Consider the following 12744-nt stretch of genomic DNA (forward strand, 5'->3'; position numbering starts at 1 on the left):
ATTTCGCTCAACATAATACCCTCCAGTTCCATCCACGTCGTTGCAAATGGCAAGATCTCATTCCTTTTGATGGCTGCATAATATTCCATTGTGTATATATACCACATCTTCTTTATCCATTCATCTGTCGATGGACATCTTGGCTCTTTCCACAGTTTGGCTATTGTGGACATTGCTGCTATAAACATCGGGGTGCACGTACGCTTTTGGATCCCTACTTTTGTATCTTTGGGGTAAATACCCAGTAGTGCAATTGCTGGATCATATGGTAGCTCTATTTTCAACTTTTTGAGGAACCTCCATACTGTTTTCCAGAGTGGCTGCACCAGCTTGCATTCCCACCAACAGTGTAAGAGGGTTCCCCTTTCTTCATGGAGCTCCTTTTAGCAGCACGGACACCTCCCCTGAACGTATCAAACTAATGCAAACTTTGAGTCCGTGTTGGCAAGAGGCGATGGGCCCCTTAGTGCAAACTGGCTTGGTGGCTATTACTTGCTCTGTGAGCATAGTCAGGGCATGGGGGTGATATGATTTGGGGCGTGCAAGGAAGGACCCTTGGCCTTTCAGGGTGCCTGGAATTCTACAGTGCGTGCTGTATTTCTTCAGCTCTTTGAGTGTTTTCCCCCTTTGAGAGCCTCCCACCAAAATATTACCTCTTAAGAAGGGATGTTTCCTTAGGACTCTAGTGCAAACAGTGAGAGCAAATGCTTATTCAGTGTTCATACCGTGCTGCTTCATCTTCACAATCTCCTCGAGAGGGACGTGCTATTATCATCCCCGTTTTACAAACGTGGAGTCCCAGGGACAGAGAGGTTCAGTAACTTGTCCCAAGCCACACAGTGAATAAGTGGTGGGGCCAGAATTGAAACTGGGCAGTCCACTCGAAGTCTGTGACATAACTGCTCCTCTTTTCTGCATTTTGGGGGCAAAATTGGGTTCCTCTCCCATGGTGGCAACTCAACAGGAAAAGTGGGTGCAGCAGAGCTGGTTTGAAGTGGGTGGGGGCAGGACAGAAGTAGGGATGGAGCAGAATTCAGGAGGGAGAGTAAGGGATCAGCCGCCAATGTCAAGGTATTCTCCAGACTGCTCAGAGCTCCCTGGAGGAGGACAACCCCTCTGGTCCAACGTTGCCTTGGGCTGGGGAGTCTTCTTTGCCCAAGGGCCATGCAGCTGAACAGACACAGATAGTAAGAGGGAAACAGACTCAGACATGAGGCAAGACAGGCTCCATGGAGCCAGACTTCTTGCGACAGAGTTCTAGCTCTGCTACTTTTTAAAAGAGTGACCCCTGGGCAAGTATAGTTGACTCTCTCAGGGACTGTTTTCTTGCCTGTGAAATGGGAATGAGGGTGGCAACAGTACCTAGCGTGTAGGTTTGCTGTGAGGACAGAATAATATGCAATTGCTTGGCCAAAGTTAAGTATTCAGTGGCGCTCAGTGTAGAGTGGGCTCTGGGATCTCTGAAGGGTGTGGAAAGGTGTAGGGGAGGGCTGGGGCAGCCTGAGAGCAGGTGGGAGATGGAGGGTAGGGTGGCACATTGGGGTGGGCTGATACGGGGTGGCAGAAGCTGTGGGTCACAGAGAGGGAGCGGAAGCGACCCCTCTGGCAGGCAGATGCTTGTCCCCAGCTGCGGTGTGGATGCCTGGAAGCTCACTGCACGTGATTCTGTAATTTCCCATGAGGCTGAACATCTCAGCCAGGCCTCGCCCCTCATCCTCCTGCTGGTAGCCAGTGTTTCTGCTTCCTTCCCCCAGGGGGTGGGGGGGTGGGGAGGTTTGCCCCCGGGGGCTCAGCCTTTGGCCTTGGGACTGAGAGTTTCCTTTGGTGCGTGGTAGGATGGGGCAATCAGGCTTCAGACATTCAGGAACAAACGCACGGCTATGAGGTGTGGTGGTGGGTAACGACCCTGTGATCAGGAACCTTGGCCACGAAAACGTGGCAGACACATACAGTGGGACGTTACCCAGCCAGGAGAACGGAGGATAGCTTGCCATTTGAGATATGGCTGGATCTTGAGGGCATTCTGCGGAATGAAACTCAACAGAGAAAGACGTAAACTGTATGATCTCACTTATATACGGAATCGAAAAACAGCAGAACTCATAAAAACAGAGAGTAGAATGGTGGTTACCAAGGGCTGGGGGGGCAGGGGTGAGGGAACTGGGAAATGTTATTTCAGGGTATGAACTTGCAACTGGCAGATAAAAAAGTCCCGGAAATCGAATGCACAGCATAGAGATTATAGTTAGCAATACTGTATAGTAAAGTTCAAAGTTGCTGAGAGACGAGATCTTAACTGTTCTCACCACGAAGAGAAATGATCATTATATGACAGGAGAGAGGCACTAGCTAACGCTCTGGTGGTAATCATATTGCAATATATAAATGTATCAATTAAGCATGCTGTACACCTCAAACTTCTACAAGGTGACATGTCAACTATATCTCACTACAAATTGAAAAATTAAGTGTTTAAAAAAGAACGCTGGCTGTGAGAAATGGCCCGCTGGGGAAGACAGAGGGCTCAGGAGAAGATGGTTTTGTAATGTCAGAAAGGAGCTGGTGTGGAGGGAGGGAAAGGCATCAGATCTGGAGGGAAGTAGTTCTCGAAGAAAGCTATGGCTAATATAAAAGAAGACAACTTTCTTTTCATGGCCATCGCCTTCTCTACACTCCTGAGGGTGAAGTTATCAGCCAGGAGTGAGAGCATCTTAACCGTTGAAAGACATTAATTAAATATAATACCGTACATTTATCTCTGCTGGTGACATTGACCAATTTTTTTGTTGTGCCCATCTCACTTAGAAAGCTCACATAGCTCCTGCGGTGAGCTAACTTTGCCGGAGTGTTTATCGAAAGATTAGTCCAAACGCCAGGCAGAGACTCTGTGGCCATCAGACACTGAGGGCTAAGACGGTCTTTTCATTTAGAGGTATTAAGGGAGAGAAGTGGTATGCGGCCAGGATCCACGCCAGTGTTGGATGGGAGAGCCCTGGGGGAGAGTCTAATGTATCAGATTGGAGGTTTAAAGTCAGAGGTGGTCAAAGTCCAGTGTTTCCAAAGACAAGCAAGCTAAATGTAGATCAACGGCCAAGACTGTTGGTGAAGGATGTAACCTGTCATTACGTGTGGCCACAGTGTCCCCGGAAGCCCGCGACTACATCACAGAGGGCTCAGTGTAGAAGCCTTGCCTCTCCAGCATGTCACAAAGCACAGAATCACCAATACTTAAAAAAAAAAAAAAAAAAAAAAAAAAAAAGTATTTCTTTGCGAAAGAAAACAGATTATATCAGGGCAAAAATCACACCTGACTTACTTCTTAGAGTTTGACATGAAGGTGAATAGCTTTGTGGATATAATTTATATAGACCTTCAACAAACCTTTGTCTCACCGATGATTACTGTGAAATACTGATTTTCTGTGAAATTGGTGAGGATGTAAAGTCATGAAGAGGGGATTGGTGTAGGGACGACAAACAGCGTGATTGCAGCCCCTGGAAATGCGCAACAAGGGTGAGATCTCCAGGGTTGCCAACAGCACTAAATTCTTTTGTAGTAAATCATCAAATCAATAGAGAGAGATTCTAGGAAGGACATATAAACACTGATTGGTCTCTCAAAGTAGTAACAATGTTAACATTTGCAATTATGTAGCAAATGTCTCCAGGTGCCTTGTCATCTGCAAACCTAACACTTACAAGAGTCCTGCAAGACAGATATTTCTATTTATAGATGAGGAACAAAAGCTTGGAAACAGCTCCAGGGTCTTTGTCCTTTTGACAGTGTATTAAATTGCTAGGGCTCCATACAAACTACCAGAGACTGGGTGGCTTAAACATCAGAAATGTATTTCACACCATTCTGGAGGCTAGACGTCCAAGATCAAGGTGTTAGCAGGGTTGGTTTCTTCTGAGACCTCTCTCCTGGCCTTGTAGGTGGCCATCCCCTCACTGTGTCCCCACACGGACCTCCCTTTGTGAGCGTGCACCCTGGTATCTCTGTGTGTGTCCAAATTTCCTCTTCTTATGAGGACACCCGTCAGATAGGACTAGGGCAGCATTTTGACTTCATGGCCTCTTTAAAAGCCCCATTGCCAAGTACAGTCTGAGATACTGGGAGTTAGGGCTTCAGTGCATGAATCTTGGGGGGGACACAATGTTGCCCAAAGCAGATAGCAAGGAAGGTGAAGGACCGGAAACAAAGGGATTGGCGTGGTTATAGAGTCTACTGGACCCTCCCACCCCGTAAGCAGGGAAGATCTATTCTTAATCATGTCACACCCTGGAGGGCCGGGAGTGTGGGGAGGTCAGAGGGTGAGGAGTATCTCCCCAAAAGAACCTGTGAGGAGAGAGCACGCCTCTCCCTCCCTCCTTCCTGCAAGCCCTCCCTTCCCTCTCAAGTGAGATCTTGAGTCTTCTCTACAGGTCAAAGATACCGAGTTGCTGAATTCGTTTTCTTCACCCTAGGGTCTAAAGTACAGTTGTAATAAGAGACCCGGCCACCCCCCACCCCACTCCAGGGCCAAATCAGATCGATGGCAAACAGCTCCAAACACAACATCATTCCATAGCACATAGTTGAGGTGGAGTGTGTGGAATGGGGCTAAAGTTACTTGAATTCTTTTCGAGGCTGACATGTATGCAAGCCTAAGCACAAAAAGCCCTCTCTCTGCATTCAATTTGTAGCAAAGTAAACAATTTGTAGCCAGTAAACAGGGTGTCCATTGTGTCGCTGCTCTGCAGACCCAACTTCAAGAAGGCCTTTTGTTTTAAAGCATATTTAAAAAGTCTTCATTAGCTATAAAAAGTTATTTAAAAATCCCTTGCCCAGACACCCAAATACCTCTCATAAAAAAAGATAAAAATAAAAAAACCCCACAACATTTATGAATAACCAGGAATGGTCATTTGTGGCCTGGACTTCTAGTCCAATCAAGTCGGCAGGGTTTATGGAGTGCTTTGGGGTTTTGGGGTGCCCATCCCAAGTGATGGGCAGAGAGGGAGGAAGATGAGGGATATGAGCTCTTGCTGTGAGGGAAGAGGGAGAAGTATGATGATGGCGACAGGGTCTTCGGGGACAGTAGAACTCCTGACGCATATAATGTTGCTTGGGAATGATTTGGAGGAAAAGGCAAGGCCATGGCCTTGAACAGTTCCAGGGGACATCCTTTACCCTGGCAAAGCTGAGCCATTTGTCCAAGCTGCAGTGTGAGTAGAAACCCTGCAGGGGAGTAAAATCCACGTACCCCTGGGTCAGGGGCTCCCCCAGGGACACGGGAGCAGCCCCAGCCTTATCACACCATCAGTAGGACCACCAAATGCTCCCATGGGTGAGAGTCCCCCCTTCTGCTCTGTCCCCTGGGCCCAGCGGACGCCATGGCCCACCTTTCTGGAGTGTTCCACAGGAGTGCCGTGGCACCTCCTCTCAGCTCTCCCCATCTCCATAAACATGCCTCACTACTTTTCAGGGGCTCACAAGAAGCTCCCGCTGGCTGGCTGACCGTGAACTGGTCAAGATCGAAGGAATGTTCAAATGCCTGAAGTCCTGTCCCTCCTTGGGCAGGGGACCATGCTAATCTTCTCTGCATCGTTCCGATGTTAGTGTATGTGCTGCCAAACTGAACACAGCCACGCCCCTCCTTTTAGAGAGAAGACTGAGACCAAGAGAGAGGCCACATCTAAGGCCCCACAGGAAGTGAAGGGCTGAGCTGGGTGAGTGTCACTCCTCCCTCCTCCAAAGCCTCGTTGGCTTTGTCCCTGTGACCCCCACCCCCTCTGCTCTCAGTTAATTCCTCAGTTTGCACAGTGAGAATTGTGACCCTGTATCTGAAGTCATTTACTCCCATTACAATGTAAATATATTAATACTTATCCCGTGATTAGTGCAAGAGTAGTTGTATCCAATCCTTTCTTAGGAGCAGATTTTGGCAGGTGAGAAGGTGAGACCCTAAGCTGTTCTTGGTGGTGGTGGTGGTGGAGGGTGATGGTGATGGAGGGCATGTGCTCACCTCCCCCCAAGGAAGATGGGCAAGAAGCAGGGGGAGGGCAGAGAGGGACCCAAGACGAGTTCGCACACTACACAATATTGCCTCCATCTGGCCTCACTTGGATGGTCGGAATGATTTTGATATTATCCAGAAGACTTAGGATGCTGACCAAAGACTTCTCCAGATGCTCAGAAGTTGTACTTCCAAGCATAATTCTTGGCTCTCCGAGAACCACAAGTAATTGATGACACCCCCCGCCTTTTCCACATCCTATTCTTTCCAGCTCCCGAACAGATAGATTTTCTTGTTTGTAGGCTCATTCATTCCAGGCTTTGCAGTAATCTCAGATTTGACAAATGCAAACGCAGTGTGGTCGCATTCATCGGTGGTCACCTGGTCCTCATTAGGGCCGTCGGAGGAAGCCAGGGCCTGCTTTTGTGATTAGCGATCCCTCCTCCATGCGGGCCTGAACGCTCTCAGCAGCCTTTTGTTTTTTGCATGAAGGCCTTGGAGGACTCTGCCAGGCTCGGCTCAACATTTTCCACATGACTGATGGCATTCAAAGCTTTGCAATCCCAATAGGCAAATTTCTGGACTGGCTTTGTTTCTCGTTGGTTCAGGTGGAATAATAAGGCTCTTTCTGCCAGGAATGTCAGTGTGTGGTTGGGAAGTTGGCATTTTTCTCTAAGGAGGCAGGGAGGCCAATTGGTAAGGGCCTGGGTGCCAGGGTGCCTGGGTGCCAACAGTCAGAGAGGTTATTTCAGTATTTTTCATTCTTAGGGAGACAGAGATGGTGTGTCCTAGAGATCGGGTGGGCCAACAGAGGCAGTCTTCCTGGGGGGCTCGTGCTGTACTGAGCCAAGCTCTGGTGAGGCTCTGCCTCATGCACTCCCCTAAGGCCATGTGGGGGCTGGGTTTGGGGCAGGGTGGAGGGTGTTCTGGGATTCGTCTTCCATTTCTGCAGCTGTGAGAATGGCTTGGCCCCCGCAAAAGCCTTTTGTTCCATTTTTCTCGTGCTTCATTGGGACATTTCCGGTACCAAATATATTCAACTGGTCCTCAGCTTCAGGAGGTAATTGAATATCCAAATGCTAGTCCTTCCATTGTCTGATGACCAGAACCAGCTGAAACACCCAATTTTGCAAAAAAAAAAAAAAAAAAAAAACCAAAACCAAAAACAAAAAAACATTATGCTCCAGTCTTTCCCCCTAATTATCTCTTCCAATTACAATGTCTTCACATCCTTTTCTTGTTGAGGTGTGTGAGGCCCATGTGAATTCTGAGAATTCTTAGATTAAACTCCATTCTTTGTGCACCCAAATCACGTTCTCTTGGGCTGTTTTGTCCCACTGTACTTTGACATGGATTCCAAAGTCTGCATCTTACTGAAGACAGACTATTGTAATTATTATTTTGAAACAGACACATTTCTGAGCTTTTGGACCTGAGCCTGAAGATAAACATGGGTACTCAGGGGCCTTGAAACCCACACTCGCAGCTTGCTGATCCTTGCAGGCCTGTAAGATCAGTGCCAGACTAAACATAAAGCTGGCACTCCCTCCTTGGGCCAACACTTTGGGGCTTTTGTCAACTGGGCAGGAGTGCAAATCCTTGAAGATACTCTCTATGGAAAGCCTGTTTCTTTATGTCCTTTGGCTCGGACCTTGGCCAGGGTTGGCAACGTGGCCTTGAGCTGCCCTGGGATGTCTTGACATTTCCTCATTTGGGCCTCTGGGGTCTTTGCTCCAGCTAAGCTGCATATCTCAGGGAGAAGGGAAGAGGATGACCATGGTCTTGTTTTTAGGTCTCTGGGATTGAGAAGAAGCTTTGGGGTGAGGAAGAGTCCCCAACCCCCCAGGCCTTGGCCAGTTTCTGACTGGACAGGTGGAGAAGGAGTCAGAGAGGTGGGCTTTGGAATGGCAAGGAGGGGAGGGGCGATGGCAAACAAGCAGGGAGTGTGAGTTTATTCCCTAACTCTGCTAAAGATGCATCTGGGGTTACTTGGAGTCACTGAACACCTGGGAAGCTGTACTCCTTTACCTAGCCAGGTACCCCCAGGTATGCCAATGTATTAGCTCTATAGCCACGTGTGGTGATTAGAAACCCTACTTTGTCCAATGTGGCGATGTTCCTGTCTCACTGGGTATCATTTGCAACCCTCTTGAGCTGCCCCTGGCAGATCCTGGCACTGTAGGTCCGTCTCCTGGGTGGTGGTCCCCCACAGTTCTTCCTATAGAGGCCACCTCTACAGTCCTCCCTGCTGCTTCTCCTGCTGGCTTCCCCTAAGCTTTCTATATCTCCATCTCGCTCCCCTGACCAGAGAAGGGAGGAGCCCTCCTATTCAGAGAGTCTCCTCTTTTAATTCTCTTTGGTTCTTAACCTCAAAAAGTCCCTTGTCCCCCCGGGTGACACTGCTTCAGGTGGCCTGCCTTTGGGGACTCTTTTCCATGGCCTTTGGAAAGCAAACCCAGGGCCTGAGTCAACTTTCAAATGTAGAATGTGTTCCTGAAATAAGGAAATCCCAACATACATTGTGACTGGGATGATGTGGAAGGTAGGTGCAGGGAGAAGGAAAAGGAGCTGGGATGGGTGGCGGAAGACCAAGTCACCCATCTTGTCTCAGAAGAACCCTAGCTGGGTCATAGCTAATGTTATCCCAAGGTTGTCATGGAAACCACAGGACGATAGTGTCTGGCCGCCTTCCTTTGGTGGGAGGGGGCAAAAGGGGTGTTCTAGGCAGGCTGATGGAAGAAACTGGCATGAACTTTTATATGTCACCACTTACCCTGATACTCAGCCAAGAGCAAAGGCCCAGAGGCCTCCCCCAATGAACAAATTCAGCTCACTCCCAACTTAGGCTCCTTGAGTGTAGGAACCATGCTTCTTCATCTTTGTATATGAATGTCAAACCCAGTTCCAGCCTCAAAATAAAGGCACGAGAAGTGCTTGTGGGTCTGAAGGAGCTCAGGCTGGCCAGAAGCCAGATGTTGTGAGAGGCAGAGTCAGAAAAATAGGACAATTAGGCATTGGGTCCAAAGTCATGCATGTCTTGAGACATTGGGTCAAGAGGGTCCATAGAAAAATGAGAATCATTAGAAACCCATTAAAATATTTTTCTTTGTCAATTTGAACATAACGAGTACTCATTTTTACTAGTGAAACAATGCAAAGATATAGAAAGAAAAAGTTGTATCTCCCTTCATATCTCTTCATCCTCTCTCATCTTGGTAAGCAATATTTTTTGGTCCTTGGAATTCCAAGATTTCACCAAGTTATATTTAGGTGTGTGTCTTTAAAAAAATAACCTTGTCTGGGACTTGGGCCTTTCAACCTACAGTGTTAAATCTCACATCAGACCATGGAAATTTCCTTCTGTTATTTGTTTAAATATTACTTCTCCTCCATCTGTTCTTCACTCTCTCTCTCTCCTTCTGGAACTTCTATTATTTGAACGTCATATCTCCTGTTTTGTCCTCTAAATCTCTTACTGTTTCCTCCTGTTTTCCAAATTTTTATGTTTTCATATTATGAGCTTTTCTTCTACTTGATCCCCTAGACCTTTAATTCACTGATAAGCAGTAATCATCCTTCTTTCAGTTTATTTCCCAACTTTTTAAAATAAAAAATAATTTTCTTTTAGTTTCTATAAGTCCTTTTCTTAGACTCTGTGTCCTCTTGAGCATTCTCATTACTTGTTTGTTCAAGCCCCTTTTGTCAGTCCTGCTCCAACAGAGGCCTCTTGGGCTGGAGGCTCCATCTTTCTCCTTCTCATCACAGAACGTTAAATGTTTCTGATTTTGTAGTCCACTGGCAGGCAGATCAGGATAAGCACATTTATCAAGCAGTGGCAGAAGAAGCAGGTAATGGAAGGTTCAGCAGTTTCTGCTTTTAGGAGTCAGCAGTAAACCAACTGGTCAACCACTGCTCTGAAGATCTGAGAAGGGCATCCTCTCTTTGAGCTGCTGGGATTAAGGTCTAGATCTTAAAGAAGATGAAGGGTTAGGAATTATGAGCACAGGTAGGAGAATTAGCTTCCAAGCGGAGGGGAATATTCCTTCTTCTGACCTACAAGACTGGCAGGGAAGGGAAATAAATATAGACCTTGTACCTTTGTCACTTTGTGGACAAAAGTTAGGGGAGTTCATGGTCAATGATGGAGATGGGCTTGGGTGGCCATTTGAATGTTTCCTCTAATGCAAAAGTAAATAGTCACTGAGCTGTTGCCTTCAACCTCCCAAGGCTTTCATCTGTCATGGTCAACTCAAGCAGTTGGTGGCTTGAGCACCTCCTCTTTGTCTAACACTGTCAGGTGCTCTGAGGAGTGAAAGAGACTCCGAGGGCAGAGTTCCCACCCCAAGACACTCCCCTGTCCTTCAAGGATCTGTTTGATTGCCACATCCTGAATTTTCCCTCTTAGGAGCCACCAGGATGATGTCACTCCATCTGTTCCCTCTTCGGGTCTCTGGGAAGATTCTGCAGCTTCCATGGTGGGGGGGGGAGGGGGCAGCTCATCCACACAAACACGGTGCTGCTGGCTAGTTTGGCAGGAAGCTTTCCTGAGCTGTCCTTGGTTTACCTGTCTATAGTGAAGGTGAGGCTCAAGAAGAGCCAAAGTTCTGGCTGGGATAAGGGGGGATCTCTGAGAGGAAGGCCCCCAGGGAAGTCACAGCCAGACCTCAAAGGGGAGACCAATAACCAGGAGCAGGTGGCCTCTGATGGAGCCGAGGAGACTGACCATATGGCCACAGCCTTTGGCCACCATTTCCAGTGTGTGAGGCTCAGCCAGCAGACAAGGGATATGGCCTAGGAATCGAGAGAAGGCAGAAATCACCACACCAAGAATGCTGAGATGTCCCCGTTGCCTTGAGGTTACAAAACCACCACCACCCCATACTCTCAGAGGCCATGACAACCTTGGGGCCAGGGAAAAGAAATCTCGAGACTTAGAATTTGGGTTTTTCTTTTTTTCTTCTAGAAAGACTGAGCATAATTGGGAGGGCCTTTTAAATTTAGGATATAGGTAATAAAGCAGATCAGAACAGTAAAGACCAGAAGGAAGACAAATAAGTTCTAGACAACATAAAGGAACTAGCTTTATTCCCTGCTCATCCAGGTTATACAGGGAGTTTGGACACCCCCCCCCCACATACATACACACACACATATACTTTCATGTCTTTTGATTCTTTTTTCTGACCCCATTGGTTAGAAGATGACCTAAAATTTATAGGAGAAACCACAAGAAGACAAACAACCCAATTAAAAAATGAGTAAAGGACTTGAATAGACATTTCTCCAAAGAAGATACACAAACAGCCAACAAGCACATGAAAAGATGCCAGTGTCATTAATCATCAGAGAAATGCAAATTAAACCCGCAATGATTTACCACTTCAAACCCACTAGGATGGCCAGATTTTTTAAAAAAATTTTTAAATTTAAATTAAATTAATTAACATATAGTGTATTATTAGTTTCAGAGATAGAGTTCAGTGATTTATCAGTCTTATATAATACCCAGTGCTCATTCCATCACGTGCCCTTCTTAATGTCCATCACCCAGCTACCCCATCCCCCACCCCCTCTCCTCCAGCAACCCTCAGTTGGTTTCCTGAGATTGAGTCTCTTATGGTTTGTCTCCCTCTCTGGTTTCATCCCACTTCATTTTTCCCTCCCTTCCCCTATGATCCTCTGCCTTGTTTCTCAAATTCCACATATCAGCCAGATCATATGATCCTTGTCTTTCTCTGATTAACTTATTTCGCTTAGCATAATGCCCTCTAGTTCCATCCATGTCGTTGCAAATGGCAAGAATTCATCTTTTTTTTGTAGTTTTATGGTTTTATTAACACAAATATGACGTGCACAATAAGCTGTCTATTCATTTTCTTCACTGCACAGCCTGGCATTGGGATTGGTGACTCTGATTGCCAGCTGGGCTGCTCTTTCCACAATAGCTTTGCGGTTCTTGGAGGAGACATTGTGAGCAATCTCTGCACAGTAAGATTGTTGCCCATCAGCAGCACTTCAAGCTCCTTGACGTTGTGGACTAGGAACTTCCGGAAGCCACTGGGCAACATGTGCTTTGTTTACTTGTTGCTCCCGTAACCAATGTTGAATCTTCTGCGCACCCTATTGTCAATGCCTCTGGGTTTCCACCAGTTGCGCTTAATTTTGACATAGCGGTCTGGCTGGTGCCAGATGAACTTCTTGGTTCTCTTTTTAATGATCTTGGGGTTCACCAGAGGTCTGAGGGCAGCCATGATGCCTAGTAACAGATGGCTGCCACCTCCGCAGGCAGCGCCGAGGAAGAGCAAGATTTCATTTTTTGATGGCTGCATAATGTTCCATTGTGTGTGTGTGTGTGTGTGTGTGTACCACATCTTCTTTAGCCATTCATCTGTCAATGGACATCTGGGCTCTTTCCACAGTTTGGCTATTGTAGACATTGCTGCTATAAACATTGGGGTGCAGGTGCCCCTTTGGATCACTACATTTGTATCTTTGGGGTAAATACCTCGTAATTGCTGAGTTGTAGGGTAGCTTTATGTTAAGCTTTTTGAGAAACCTCCATACTGTTTTTCAGAGTGGCTGCACCAGTTTGCATTCCCACCAACAGTGTAAGAGGGTTAGGATGGTCAGATTTCAAAAAAACGGGGAAACAGCAAGTGTTGTTGAGGCTGTGGAAAAATTAGAACCCTCCTATGTTGCTGATGAGAAAGTAAAATGGCAGAGCCACTCTGGAAAAGTGTTTGTGA

The 12744-nt window shown here is 46.9% G+C and overlaps 1 non-coding gene and 1 pseudogene across 1 annotated transcript; both read right to left on the reverse strand.

Moving 5' to 3' along the window:
- Positions 1-5519: 5519 nt before the first annotated feature.
- Positions 5520-5625, reverse strand: LOC118018925. The gene has a single exon (XR_004681518.1). It is a non-coding gene; the product is annotated as a U6 spliceosomal RNA (small nuclear RNA).
- Positions 5626-11863: 6238 nt separating this feature from the next.
- On the reverse strand, positions 11864-12249 carry LOC118018906 (annotated as a pseudogene).
- Positions 12250-12744: the final 495 nt, after the last annotated feature.

The sequence above is a fragment of the Mirounga leonina genome, unplaced genomic scaffold (assembly GCF_011800145.1).
Source record: "Mirounga leonina isolate KUSES-001 unplaced genomic scaffold, KU_Mleo_1.0 Mir_172, whole genome shotgun sequence".
Lineage (NCBI taxonomy): Eukaryota > Metazoa > Chordata > Mammalia > Carnivora > Phocidae > Mirounga > Mirounga leonina.